This window comes from Cervus elaphus, chromosome 10 (assembly GCF_910594005.1).
Source record: "Cervus elaphus chromosome 10, mCerEla1.1, whole genome shotgun sequence".
NCBI classification, from domain to species: Eukaryota; Metazoa; Chordata; class Mammalia; order Artiodactyla; family Cervidae; genus Cervus; species Cervus elaphus.
Window position 1 is genome coordinate 33,262,805 of NC_057824.1, and position 12,580 is coordinate 33,275,384.

Sequence of the window (12,580 nt, forward strand, 5' to 3'; positions counted from 1 at the left end):
TCCTTTCAATTCTGTCTCCATCTGGAGTCTCTTACCCCAAACTCCTTCCCACTCCCATTCCCATCCCCACCCTCAGTTGCCTGCCTGTTGCACAGTTTTCTCTTGGGGTTAACTAATTCAAGTAATTAATTCACCTTTAGAAAAGGGGAAAGTTCCCAGGACAAGATATAATGACCTTAGTTACAAATTGCTTAATGCATCAGATGTCATATCAGCAGAGGAGTTGGGATCTGCCCTTGAAGTGAGACTCCAAAACTCCAAAAGGCTACATTGGCAGAGAGGTTGGGAGATGGCATTTCGAGCCAGGTGAAACCCAGGAGTGGAAGGAATGTGGTCTCCTTGAAAACAGTATCTTGCAAGACTGGAACCAGGAACTAGCTCTATCTAGGAGCAGCAGGCATAAGACTGGGATGCTTCTTGAAGAGGCTAAGGAGGGTGATTCTTTGGAAGGGAATTACATGGTTAAAGAGATTAAATATTTAGAAAGATGGATCTTATGCCAATACAGAGGATGAAAGAAATGAGCAGGAGTGTAGCTTGGGATACCGGTGAGGAGACTTCAGTGCTTAAGTTGTGTTCCCTTGATATTTTCATTGGGAGCTACTTAGGGCATTTCTTAGGAAATTGTCACCTCATAATGAAAGACAGTGTAGTGAAAAAAAAGCTTATTTTAGTTATACAATTCTGTTTCTTCAGTTCACCATCTCTAGAAGTTCATGCTCAGGGCTGCTGGGATTACAGAAGTGTTTATGACTCATTATTTGTGTTGTTATAATTATGATGATATAACATTTATTGGATTTAGAAAACAACAGGGGTATAAAGAAAACAGCAGTTTGGCTCATTATTCTGAGGGAGAAAAAGCCAAACTGAATACCAACTAAAAGAGAAATGAAATAGGAAAGCCAGATGCCTTTTTTTCCCTTCGCTGTTGTAAGTTGAGCCATGGGACTTCCCTGGCGGTTTAATGGGTAAGACTTCACCCTTCAATGCAGGGGGTGCCAGTTCAATCCCTGGTCAGGGAACTAAGATCCCACACGCCTCGTGGCCAAAAAACCAAAACAGAAAACAGGAGCAATATGGTAACAAATTCAATAGAGACTTTAAAAACAGTCCACATTAAAAAAAAAAAAAAAAACAACAACTTAAAAAAAGAATAAAAGTTGAGCCCTGGTCAAGGTGAAATCTTTTGTATTTGTTTTTAGCAAATCTTATAGGAACAGGACTAGTCTGTAAATTACCTCAAATCATGTTACAGCTTTGTGTAACATCAGCCAGGTCCTCAGTAAAGTAGCACTGGGAAAATTGGTCTTGACTGAATTAGTTCTGTTGGGACTGGAGTCTCAGGCAACTAGCTGGTCCCAAGAATCCAAAGCCTTTTCAAAACTAATGTTATGCAATATGCAGTATCTCGTTAGGATCAGCATTTGTACAACCTGGGCAGATAGAATAGAGTTCTTGGGTGGTCACATATGCTAGGAGTCTAACTGCCAAGTTCTGTGGATGCTCTAATAGCCTCTGAGAGCTCTTTTATTATTTACTTTAAATATATTGTGTTAAGACTTTTACTATTCTTTTTAGCATCACTAGAAACAAAATTAACCTGTTATTGTAGTTTAATATACTATTTCAATCATTTTCAATTTGCATCAAAATGTTTTAAATCATACATTTATTTTGATGCAAATTCAAAATGATTGAAATAGTATATTAAACTACAATAGCAGGCTAATTTTGTTTCTACTGATGCTAAAACTAAAAGCATGCTTGGGCTTCCCTGGTGGCTCAGCTGGTAAAGAATCTGCCTGCAATGAAGGAGACCTGGGTTTGATCCCTGGGTTGGGGAGATCCCCTGGAGGAGGGCATGGCAATCCAGTATTCTTGCCTGGAGAATCCCCAAGGACAGAGGAGCCCGGCAGGTGACAGGGTCACAAAGAGTTGGACATGACTGAGCGACTAAGCACAACTGCATGATTATTCAAAAGACAATAATCAAAAGATTATTCAAAAGGTCTCTGAATCACCTCAAATCATCTTCCTTATGTGGCTTTGGGTAATATCACCCAGGTCTTAATTTTAGCTGCCAAACATGGTCTGGTTTTAACTCAAGAGTCTGGAAAGAAGTCATCATAAAAGGGGAGGACAGCCTTCTTTCTTCTCCCCAGCCTGCTGGTAGCAGCAGTGTTTCTGAGGAAGCTGGTTGGAATGCCAGGGGACCAGCACAGGTCTGGTGGCCAACTATAGAGAAATAATTTGGAATATAGGTCAGAAGCTGGTTTTGCAGCGTGGACTGACAGCAGATCAATCAGTGTACAACAAACACTGGCCCCAAATGCTGCAGAGGGAGAGGGGATTGCTGGTGTCACACCACTTGGCTGAGCTAGGAGTTAGCATACTTTTGTATAATAATAAAATACCTTTCTAGGATTAGTTTACAAGGAGTTTCCATGGAAATCATATTGTTTCTTTCCTCATAGATGTGATTCATTGTATGAACAGATATTCTAACATCTCAATTTGTTTCTAAGTTTTTTTAATGGAGTTTTAAGACTTTTTTAGCTGAAATCCCCACCAAATCACTTGCTGGTAGAGTATAATGCATTTTGTGATTCCTAAGTAAGGGTTCTGGGTGGGGTTAGCCAGTTTGGATTTGAATTCTAGTTCTGCCACTGCACATGCTGGATAACCTTAAACAAGACTTAACCACTCTGATCCTGTTACTTGCACTGTAAAATCAGATAGTAATATCAGCACCAATCTCCCAGAGTTATGGTGAGGCAGAAAGGAACTCATTTTGTAAAATGTTTAGCTGGCAGGCAGGCTTCCCTAGTAGCTTAGCTGGTAAAGAATCTGTCTGCAATGCAGGACACCCTGGTTCAATTCCTGGGTCGGGAAGATCCCCTCCAGAGGGGATAGGCTACCCACTCCAGTATTCTGGCCTGGAGAATTCCATGGACAGAGAAGCCTGGGAGGCAGTCCATGGGGTCATAAAGAGTCAGATATGATAGAGTGACTTTCATCTTCACTTAGCTGTCAGGGTTTATTATGTAAGTATTCTTCATGCTTTTTAGTTTGTATCATTAAAATAATGAAAACACTGTTAGTAGGAATGACTTACTAGAAAGAATATTAATAAACTTATTAGTTTTGTAGCGGCCAGTAGCCAGAATGCTCGTTAACTCTCCTGTCCCTGCCCTCCACTGAGACCTTGTGCTGGGACACATCTAGAGGGTCTGCAGTTCTGGAAGTTTCTTGCTAGCCCCCCACAGACTCTGAGGAGAAGGTGGCCACTTGCACTTTCCTAGCCTTTCTGCCACTACCACACTGAAGCTGACAGTAGTTAGGGACATACTCAGAACTCAAAATACTCAGTACTGAAGATTAAGAACAACAACAACAACAAAAATTTAATGCAATATTGAAAAAAAACACCAAAAAATTCCATAAGAAAAATAACAGATTTTTAAATAAAGATAGTCAAGATTGCTGACTCTTCCTTTTGTTTTATCTCCCCTATAGTACCTCACAGTACTTTTAGGTTTTTATTTTGAAAAAAATTTTAAATGTCACATGAAAGTATTTATCTTGATTATTCAGTTGGTTTCCCCTTAAATATCATAGCCAGGGCAAATGTCTCACTCCTAGTCTCTATTCGGGGAAGTAGGGGACCGTGAGGTTGGCCAGGAGGAGCAAGTGGTGAAATATTTGGGAAGCCTGAGAAAAGTGGATTGGGCGCCCCCGGAGCATGCAGGCTGCCAGGAATGGACAAGCTGGGAAGTGGGGCTCCAGGGCCCGTAGGCGGGGAAGGGGCCACGGCAGCGCTCACTGGGTCTTCCTGCCTGCCTGATACAGGGGTCGGACTGCGCCTTTGCGAGCTCTGCACGCGGCGGAGGCTGTAAACCTGTCCGCGGGCCGCTGGCGGGGCGGTTGGGGAAAGCGTTGGAAGGAGGCGCGGTGCTCGGTTGATTAGCGCCCCTCTGCGTCGAGGAGGAGGCAGTTGCCGAGGCCCCAGCGGTGAGCACACGGACCTTCTCGTCCTTTCTTCTCTTCCCTAAACCCTCTTACTCCCTAAGCTCTGCTTGCTCGGTAGACCTCCCAGAGCGCTCTCCCGCTGCGCGACACCCCTCCTCAAAAACGCCACAAATGCACAAAAACCCAACTAGGAAATTAGAGTTAACTTTTAATTTTTTATTTTGGTTGTAACTTAGTGATTAGGAGGAAAGTTTTAGGAGGTTCAGTCAGCTTTGATTTTAATTTGACTTCAGTCAAGTGACTTAACCTCTAAATCTCAGCTATAATGTAGGGATATCATTTTATTAATCCTATAGGATTTTTGCTTTTTAAGAAAATCAAGATAAAAGTCACCAGTTTCACTATTTTAAATTATTGGAATTCAGTGACTTTAATTACATTCATTATGTTGTGAAACTGTCACCACTAATTGTGGAACATTTTAATCTTCCCTAAAATAAACCCTGTACTCAGGAACAGTCATTCCTCAGGCTCCCCATTTCCACCCTCTGGCACCACAAATTGACTTTCTGTCTGTATGCATTTGCCAGTTCTGGACATTTCTTATGTCAGTGGAAATAATCAATAAGCCAGTTGAGAATAGGAAAAGGAAACAGTTTCAACTGAATCAACCTGAGGACTGCAGCCTGGGAGACTGGCTTCCAGATAACTGAGGAACTGCTCCAGGGAAGCCATGGTGGTTTTCTGCATAGTTTTATATCTCAGCAGAGCAAATGTTAGTGGAGGAGTGTCTGGAGGCCTCTCCTCCTGTGGCCCTCATTCTTGGTAAGGATGCAAAGAAGAGTCTAAGGTCCTACCTGTTGCAAGCAAGTTTCTTAACAATAAGGAAAGAAAGAACAGGTTGGTAAGTGGTGGGACGCCACTGAACAACTGAGCACACACGAAGAACAGAGAGAATACCTTGAGAGAGGCGGGCCATTCTAAGGGAGGCAATGGCCCTGGAAGGCTGGGGAACAGAGATTTTAAGGCAAGGTCATTTGCATAATCCAGGGGATTATGGATTTACAGACTTGATTGACAGCTGCGGGTTATATAACCAGATGCTCTACTGCACATGTCCTTTTCATAATTCAGTCTGTTATAATTAGATGTGTATATTCATGAAATATTTGTAAGTAGTTAATGAGTCCAATGGGCACCAAAAGATTACTTTAGTACATGATGGTGTGAGGTGTGTGTGTGTGCCAGAGTAGGGAAAGTTGGCCGTGTCCCACTAGTTGGCTGGTGGGTGATTTTTCTGGCCCCTTGACTATTTTGGAGTATTGATGGGGGCATATTTGGTGGGGGTGGTAAATTGCTTGGTGGGATTAGGCAACCACTGGATGTTTAGCTGAAGGGAGCCACCTTTCCTTGCTCTTGGCTAACTTCCTGCCTAACAGAAAGAACACCAAACAAGTAGGGATACATTCCTTTAAGATTTCACAAAAACAAACACACAAAAATAGGTAGAAATGTATACAATGTGTCAGTATGGCCTTGGTACCTGAGAAAAGAAGTCTTACCTCCAAGGAGTATCAGCACTGACATCTCAGGAAGGGAGGCATTTAATCTTTATTTTTAACAGGGACTTTTTTACTTTAGATCAATGTACATTTTTCTTTGGTGATTAAAGCAGATGCACAAGGTTATGTTTGATAGGCTACAAACAGGCTGTTTTAGCTAGTGTTAAATTCAAATTAAATCATGTATAAGCGAGAATGACTTCTTCATAACTCAGTTTGTGAAAATTTCTTCCTTTACATGTATGTAAATATAGAATCATATAATATGTGGTCTTTTGTGTTTGGTTTCTTCCACTTGACATGTTTTCAAGGTTCCTGAGTTTTGTGTTGTGTAACTGCATTTTGGATAATACCGCATTCTGTTTATCCATTCTCAGAGACTTTCAGATTGTTTCAACTTTTTGAGTATTATGAATAATGCTACCATGAACTTTAGTGAACATGTTTTTGCATTGGTGTTTGATTTCTATTCCTAGAAACTTAGGAATAAACTTGCAAGGTCATATGATAATTATATGTTTAACTTTTTGAGGAATGGCCAAACATTTCCACAGCTGCTATACTACTTTACATTCCCACTAGCAGTGTGTGAGGGCTCCAGTTTTCTACATTCTTGCCAATATTTATTTTCTGTTTAAAAATTAAAATATTTTAAGTTATAGCTCTTAGTGGGTGTTTGCACATGGTGGTTTTGATTTAAATTTCCCTAATGACTATATTGAGCATCCTTTCATGTACTTGTTAGCCATTTGTATAAATTTCTTTTGGAGAAATGTCTGTAGCTCCTTTTGCATGTTATTTTACTAGTGTGTCATTTTGTTGTTGAATTGTAAGAGTTCTTTATATGTTCATAATATGAAATCCTTATCAGATATATGATTTGAAAATATTCCTTTCTATGACTTGTCTTTTCACATTCTTGTTCTTCGATGCTCAAAAGTTTTTGCCTTGGTGAAGCTCAATTAATGTGTTTTCTTCTGGTGTCATATCTGAGAATGCATTGCTGAATCCAAGTTATGAAGATTTCCTATGTTTCCTTCTAAAATTTTATTGTTTTAGCTCTTACTTTTGGGTGTTTGATCCATTTTAAAATAATTTTTGTATATATTGTGAGGTTAGAGTCCAACTTTATTCATTTGCATTTGCCTGTTATCAGGCCCTCTCCACATTCTTGGGCAGCAATACCATAGAAATGAATATTCCTACCACAAGGCTCTTAAGCAAGCAAAGTTTTTTATTTGTGTGATATTTTGTCCACAAGGGAGAAGGCAGAAAAGACTGCCTAATAACTCCACGATACGTTTTGAGGAACAGATTTAAAAGACAAAGTGAGGGAGGTTGCTGCAAGGTACCTGATCAGCTTGTGTTTGATTTTTGAATTGGTTGGCATCAAGGTTAAATTTCAAGCATCATCAACCTTCTGGTTTCAACCAGTGTGGGGTCTACATGCTTGCAGTCAGCAGTTTTCATCTGGTGGGGATCTGTGTCCTGCAAAAAAATCTTGGGAATGTCTGTCAGGTCTTTGGGCTTCCCTGGTGGCTCAGTGATAAAGAATCCTCCTGCAATGCAGGAGCCACAGGAGACATGGGTTTGATCCCTGGGTCAGGAAGGTCACTTGGAAGAGGGCACAACAACCCACTGCAGTATTCTTGCCTGGAGAATCCTGTGGACAGAGGAGCCAGGCAGGCTACAGTCCTTGGGGTCACAAGGAGTTGGACACAACTGAAGCGGCTTAGCAGCAGCAGCCGTCAGAGAACTTGGAGTTCAGTGATTCTGCTAGGTGTCAATAAAAAAATTTTATTGGAGGATAATTGCTTTATAATGTTGTATTGATTTCTGCCTTACAATAATGTGAATCAGTCATAACTATATATATATATAATACATTAACATATATATACATATATATATATACACCCTCCCTCTTGGGCCTCCCTACTACCCACTCATCCCACTCCTCTTGGTCATCACAGAGTGCCAGGCAAGGCTGGGCTCCCTGTATTATATAGCAGCTTCCCACATACTATCTATTTTACACTTGGTGGTGTGTACATGTCAATGCTACTTTCTCAATTCATTCCACCCTCACCATGCCCCATGGTGTTCACAAGTCCCTTCTCTATGTCTTTTCGCCATTCCTTCTCTGCAGATAGGTTCATCAGTACCATTGTTCTAGATTCCCATATATATGTGTTAATATATGATATTTGTTTTTCTCTTTCTGACTTCATTCTGATTAACAGGCTCTGGGTTCATCAACCTCACTATAACTCATTCTAGTTTGTTCCTTTTTATGGCTGAGTGGTATTCTATTGTATATATGTACAGGACTTCTTTATCCATTCATCTATTGATGGATATCTAGATTGCTTCCGTGTGCTGGCTATTGTAAAATAGTGCTGCAGTGACCATTGGGGTACATGTGTCTTTTGAGTTATGATTATCTCAGGGTATATGCCCAGTAATGGAATTGCTGGGTCATATGGTAATTTTATTCCTACGTTTTTAACGAATCTCCATGCTATTCTCCACAATGGCTATATAATTTACATTCCCACCAACAGTGTAAGAGAGGGCTCCTTTTTCTTCACATCCTCTCCAGCATTTATTGTTTGTAGATTTTTTTGATGATGACCATCTGACTCATGGTAGTTTTGATTTGCATTTTTCTAATAATGAGTGATGTTAAGCACCTTTTCATGTGTTTATTAGCCATCTGTATGTCTTCTTTGGAAAAATGTCTGTCTAGGTCTTCTGCTCATTTTTTGATTGGGTTGTTTGTTTTTCTGATATCCAACTGCATGAACTGGTTATATATTTTGGAAATTAATCCTTTTCAGTTGTTTTGTTTGCAATTAGTTTTTCCCATTCTGTGCATTATCTTTTCACTTTGTTTATAGTTTACTTTGCTGTGCAAAAGCTTCCAAGTTTAACTAGGTCTTATTTGTTTATTTTTATTTTTATTTCCCTTACCTCTAGGAAGTAGGTCAAAGAGAATGTTGCTGTGATTTATGTCAGAGTGTTCTGCTTATGTTTTGCTCTAAGAGTTTTATACGTTCTGTCTTTATATTTAAGTCCTTAATCCATTTGAGTTTATTTTTGTAGATGGTGTTTGGAAGCATTCTAATTTCTTTTACATGCAGCTGTCCAGTTTTCCCAGCACCACTTATTGAAGAGGCTGTCCTTTCTCCATTATATATTCTTGCCTCTTTTGTCAAAGATATTGTCTATAGGTGCACGGGTTTATCTTTGGGCTTTCTATCTTGTTCCATGGGTATATATTTCTGTTTTGTGCCAGTGCCCTACTGTCTTGATGAATGAGGCTTTGTAGTATAGTCTGAAGTCAGGAAGGTTGATTCCTCTAGCTCCATTTTTCTTTCTCAAGACTGGTTTAGCTATTCAGGGTCTTTTGTGTCTCCATACAAATTGCAAACATTTTTGTTCCAGTTTTGCCAAAAATGCCATTGTTAATTTGATAGGAAGTGCATTGAATCTGTATATTTCTTTGGATAGTATAGTCATTTTCACAATATTGATTCTTCCAATCCAAGAAAATGGTATTAGGTTGGTGCAAAAGTAATTGCAGTTTTACATTGTTGAATATCACTTCCATTTGATATTAGAGTACATTCTTAAATAAGTGTGGCTATTTTATACATCATCTTAATGTGTATTTCTCTCTTTATATTTTTTTGCTAGTGTCTTATTACTTCTCTGCATCTATTGAGATCATATGATTTTTATCTTTCAATTTATTAATATGGTTTATCATGTTGATTTATTTGCATATATTGAAGACTACTTGCATCCCTGGGATAAAGTCTAATTGATCATGGTGTATGAGTCTTTTAATGTGTTGGAGAAAATTCTGTTTCCTAGAATTTTGTTGAGGATTTTTGCATCTATTTTTATCAGTGATACTGGCTTGTAATTTTCTTTATTGGTGGTATCTTCATCTGGTTTTGGTGTCAGGATGATAGTGGCCTCATAGAATGAGTTTGAGAGCTTTCCTCCCTCTGCAATTTTCTGGAAGAGTTTGAGCAGGATAGGTATTAGCACTTCACTAAACATTTGATAGAATTCACCTGTGAAGCCATCTGACCCTGGACTTTTGGAAGATTTTATCACAGTTTCGATTTCAGTGCTTGTGATTCGTCTGTTCATATTTTCTGTTTCTTGCTGGTTCATTCTTAGAAAGTTGTATGTTTCTAAGAATTTGTCCATTTCTTCCAGGTTGTCCATTTTATTGGCATACAGTTGCTCACAGTAGTCTCTTATGATCCTTTGTATTTCTGCACTGTCTGTTGTAACTTCTTTTTCATTTCTAATTTAATTGATTTATCTTCTTCCTTTTTGTCTTAATGAATCTAGCTATCAGTTTGTTGATTTTGTTTGTCTACTAAAAAGACCAGCTTTTAGTTTTATTGATCCTTGATACTGGACCCTCCATTTATTTTTTATTTGTTTCTGCTCTGATATTAATCGTTTTTTTCCTTCTAACTTTGGATCTTTTTGTTCTTTCTTTTCTAGTTGTTTTAGGTGTAAGGTTAGGTTGTTAATCTGATGTTTTTCTCATTTCTTAAGGTAAGTTTGCATTACTATAAACTTCCTTCTTTTTAAAATTAATTTATTCATTTTAATTGGAGGCTAATTATTTCACAATATTGTGGTAGTTTTACCATACATCAACATGAATCAGCCATAGGTGTACATGTGTCCCACCATCCTGAACCCCACTTCCATCTCACGCCCCCCCCCCCCCCATCCCTCTGGGTTGTCCCAGAGCACCAGCTTTGAGTGCCCTGCTTCATGCATCAAACTTGCACTGGTCATCTATTTTACATATGGTAATATACGTGTTTCAGTGCTATTCTCTCATGTCGTCACACCCTCGCCTTCTCCCACATAGTCCAAAAGTCTGTTCTTTACATCTGTGTCTCTTTTTCTATCCTGAATATAGGGTTGTAGTTGTTACTGTCTTTCTAAATTCCATATATATGCATTAATATAATGTATTGATGTTTCTCTTTCTGGCTTACTTCACTCTGTGTTATAGGTTCCAGTTTCATCCACCTCATCAGAACTGACTCAAATGTGTTCTTTTTTTTATAGTTGAGTAATATTGCATTGTGTATATGTACCACAACTTCCTTATCCATTCATCTGCCGAAGGACATCTAAGTTGCTTCCATGTCCTAGCTATTATAAACAGTGCTGCAATGAACACTGGGGTACATGTGTCTCTTTCAATTCTGGTTTCCTCAGTGTGTATGCCCAGCAGTAGAATTGCTGGGTCATATATATAGTTCAATTTCCAGTTTTTTAAGGAATCTCCACACTGTTCTCCATAGTGGTTGTACTAGTTTGCATTCCCAATAATAGTGAAAGAGGGTTCCCTTTTCTCCAAACCCTCTCCAGCATTTATTGTTTGTAGACTTTTTTGATGGCAACCATTCTGACTGACCTGAGATGGTACCTCATTGTGGTTTTGATTTGCTTTTCTTTGATAATGAGTCTTGTTGAGCATCTTTTCATGTATTTGTTAGCCATCTGTATATCTTTAGAGAAATGTCTATTTAGTTCTTTGGCCCATTTTTGGATTTAGTCATTTATTTTTCTGGTATTGAGCCACATGAGCTGCTTAAATATTTCAGAGATTAAATTTTTGTCAGTTGCTTCATTTGCTATTATTTCCCCCTACTCTGAAGGTTGCCTTTTCATGTTGCTTATAGTTTGCTTCGTTGTGCAAAAGCTTTTAAGTTTAATTAGGTCCCATTTATTTATTTTTGTTTTTATTTTCATTAATCTGGGAGGTGGGTCATAGAGGATCTTGCTGTGATTTATGTCAGAGAGTGTTCTGCCTTTGTTTTCTTCTAAGAGTTTTACAGTTTCTGGACTTATACGTAGATATTTAATCCATTTGAGTTTATTTTTGTGTATGGTGTTAGAAAGTGTTCTAGTTTCATTCTTTTACAGGTGGTTGAGCAGTTTTCCCAGCACCACTTGTTAAAGAGATTGTCTTTTCTGCATTGTATATTTTTGGCTCCTTTGTCAAAGATAAGGTGTCCATAGATGCATGGATTTATCTCTGGGCTTTCTATTTTGTTCCATTGATCTATATTTCTGTCTTTGTGCCGTACCATACTGCCTTGATGACTGTAGCTTTGTGGTATAGTCTGAAGTCAGGCAGGTTGACGCCTTCCAATTCCATTCTTCTTTCTCAAGATTACTTTGGCTATTCGAGGTTTTTTGTATTTCCATATAAATTGTGAAATTATTTGTTCTAGTTCTGTGAAAAATACCATTGGTAGCTTGATAGGGTTTGCATTGAATCTATATATTGCTTTGCTTAGTATACTTATTTTCATTATATTGATTCTTCCAGTCCACGAACATGGTATATTTCTCCATCTATTTGTGTCCTCTTTGATTTCTTTCATCAGTGTTTTATAGTTTTCTATATATAGGTCTTTTGTTTCTTTGGGTAAATTTATTCCTAAGTATAGACTTCCTTTGTAACAATTCTTTGGCTGCATCTTATAGGTTTTGAGTTGTGTTGTTGTTGTTGTTTATTTTAGGTGTTTTTTAATTGCAGTTTTGATTTCTTCAGTGGCCTCTTGGTTATTCAGAAGTGTATTGTTTAGCTTCTGTATATTTGTGTTTTAACAATTTTTTTCCCTGTAATTGATATCTAATCTTACAGCATTGTAGTCAGAAAAAATGCTTGATGCAATTTCAGTTTTCTTAAATATATTGAGGCTTGATTTGGGACCCAAGATGTGATCTATCCTCGAGAATGTTCTGTGTGCACTTGAGGTAAAAGTGTATTATCCTGCTTTTAGATGGAATGTCCTATAGATATCAATTAGATCCATTGGCCTAATGTGTCATTTAAGGCTTGTGTTTCCTTACTAATTTTCTGTCTGGGTGATCTTTCTACTGGTATGAGCGGTGTGTTAAGTCCCCCACATTATTGTGTTGCCTTATATATTAAGGTGCCACTATGTTTGGTGCATATATAATTATAATTGTTATATCTTCTTCCT

The 12,580-nt window shown here is 38.4% G+C and overlaps 1 protein-coding gene across 1 annotated transcript in view; it reads left to right on the forward strand.

Moving 5' to 3' along the window:
* The first annotated feature begins 4,761 nt into the window (after positions 1-4,761).
* The window catches only part of LOC122702002 (phospholipid-transporting ATPase ABCA3-like), a 267,396-nt gene continuing 259,577 nt past the window's right edge, over positions 4,762-12,580 (forward strand). Inside the window, exon 1 of the mRNA XM_043915524.1 lies at positions 4,762-4,797. The gene's annotated coding sequence lies outside the window, so the exon portion shown is untranslated. The remainder of the gene's footprint in view (positions 4,798-12,580) is intronic.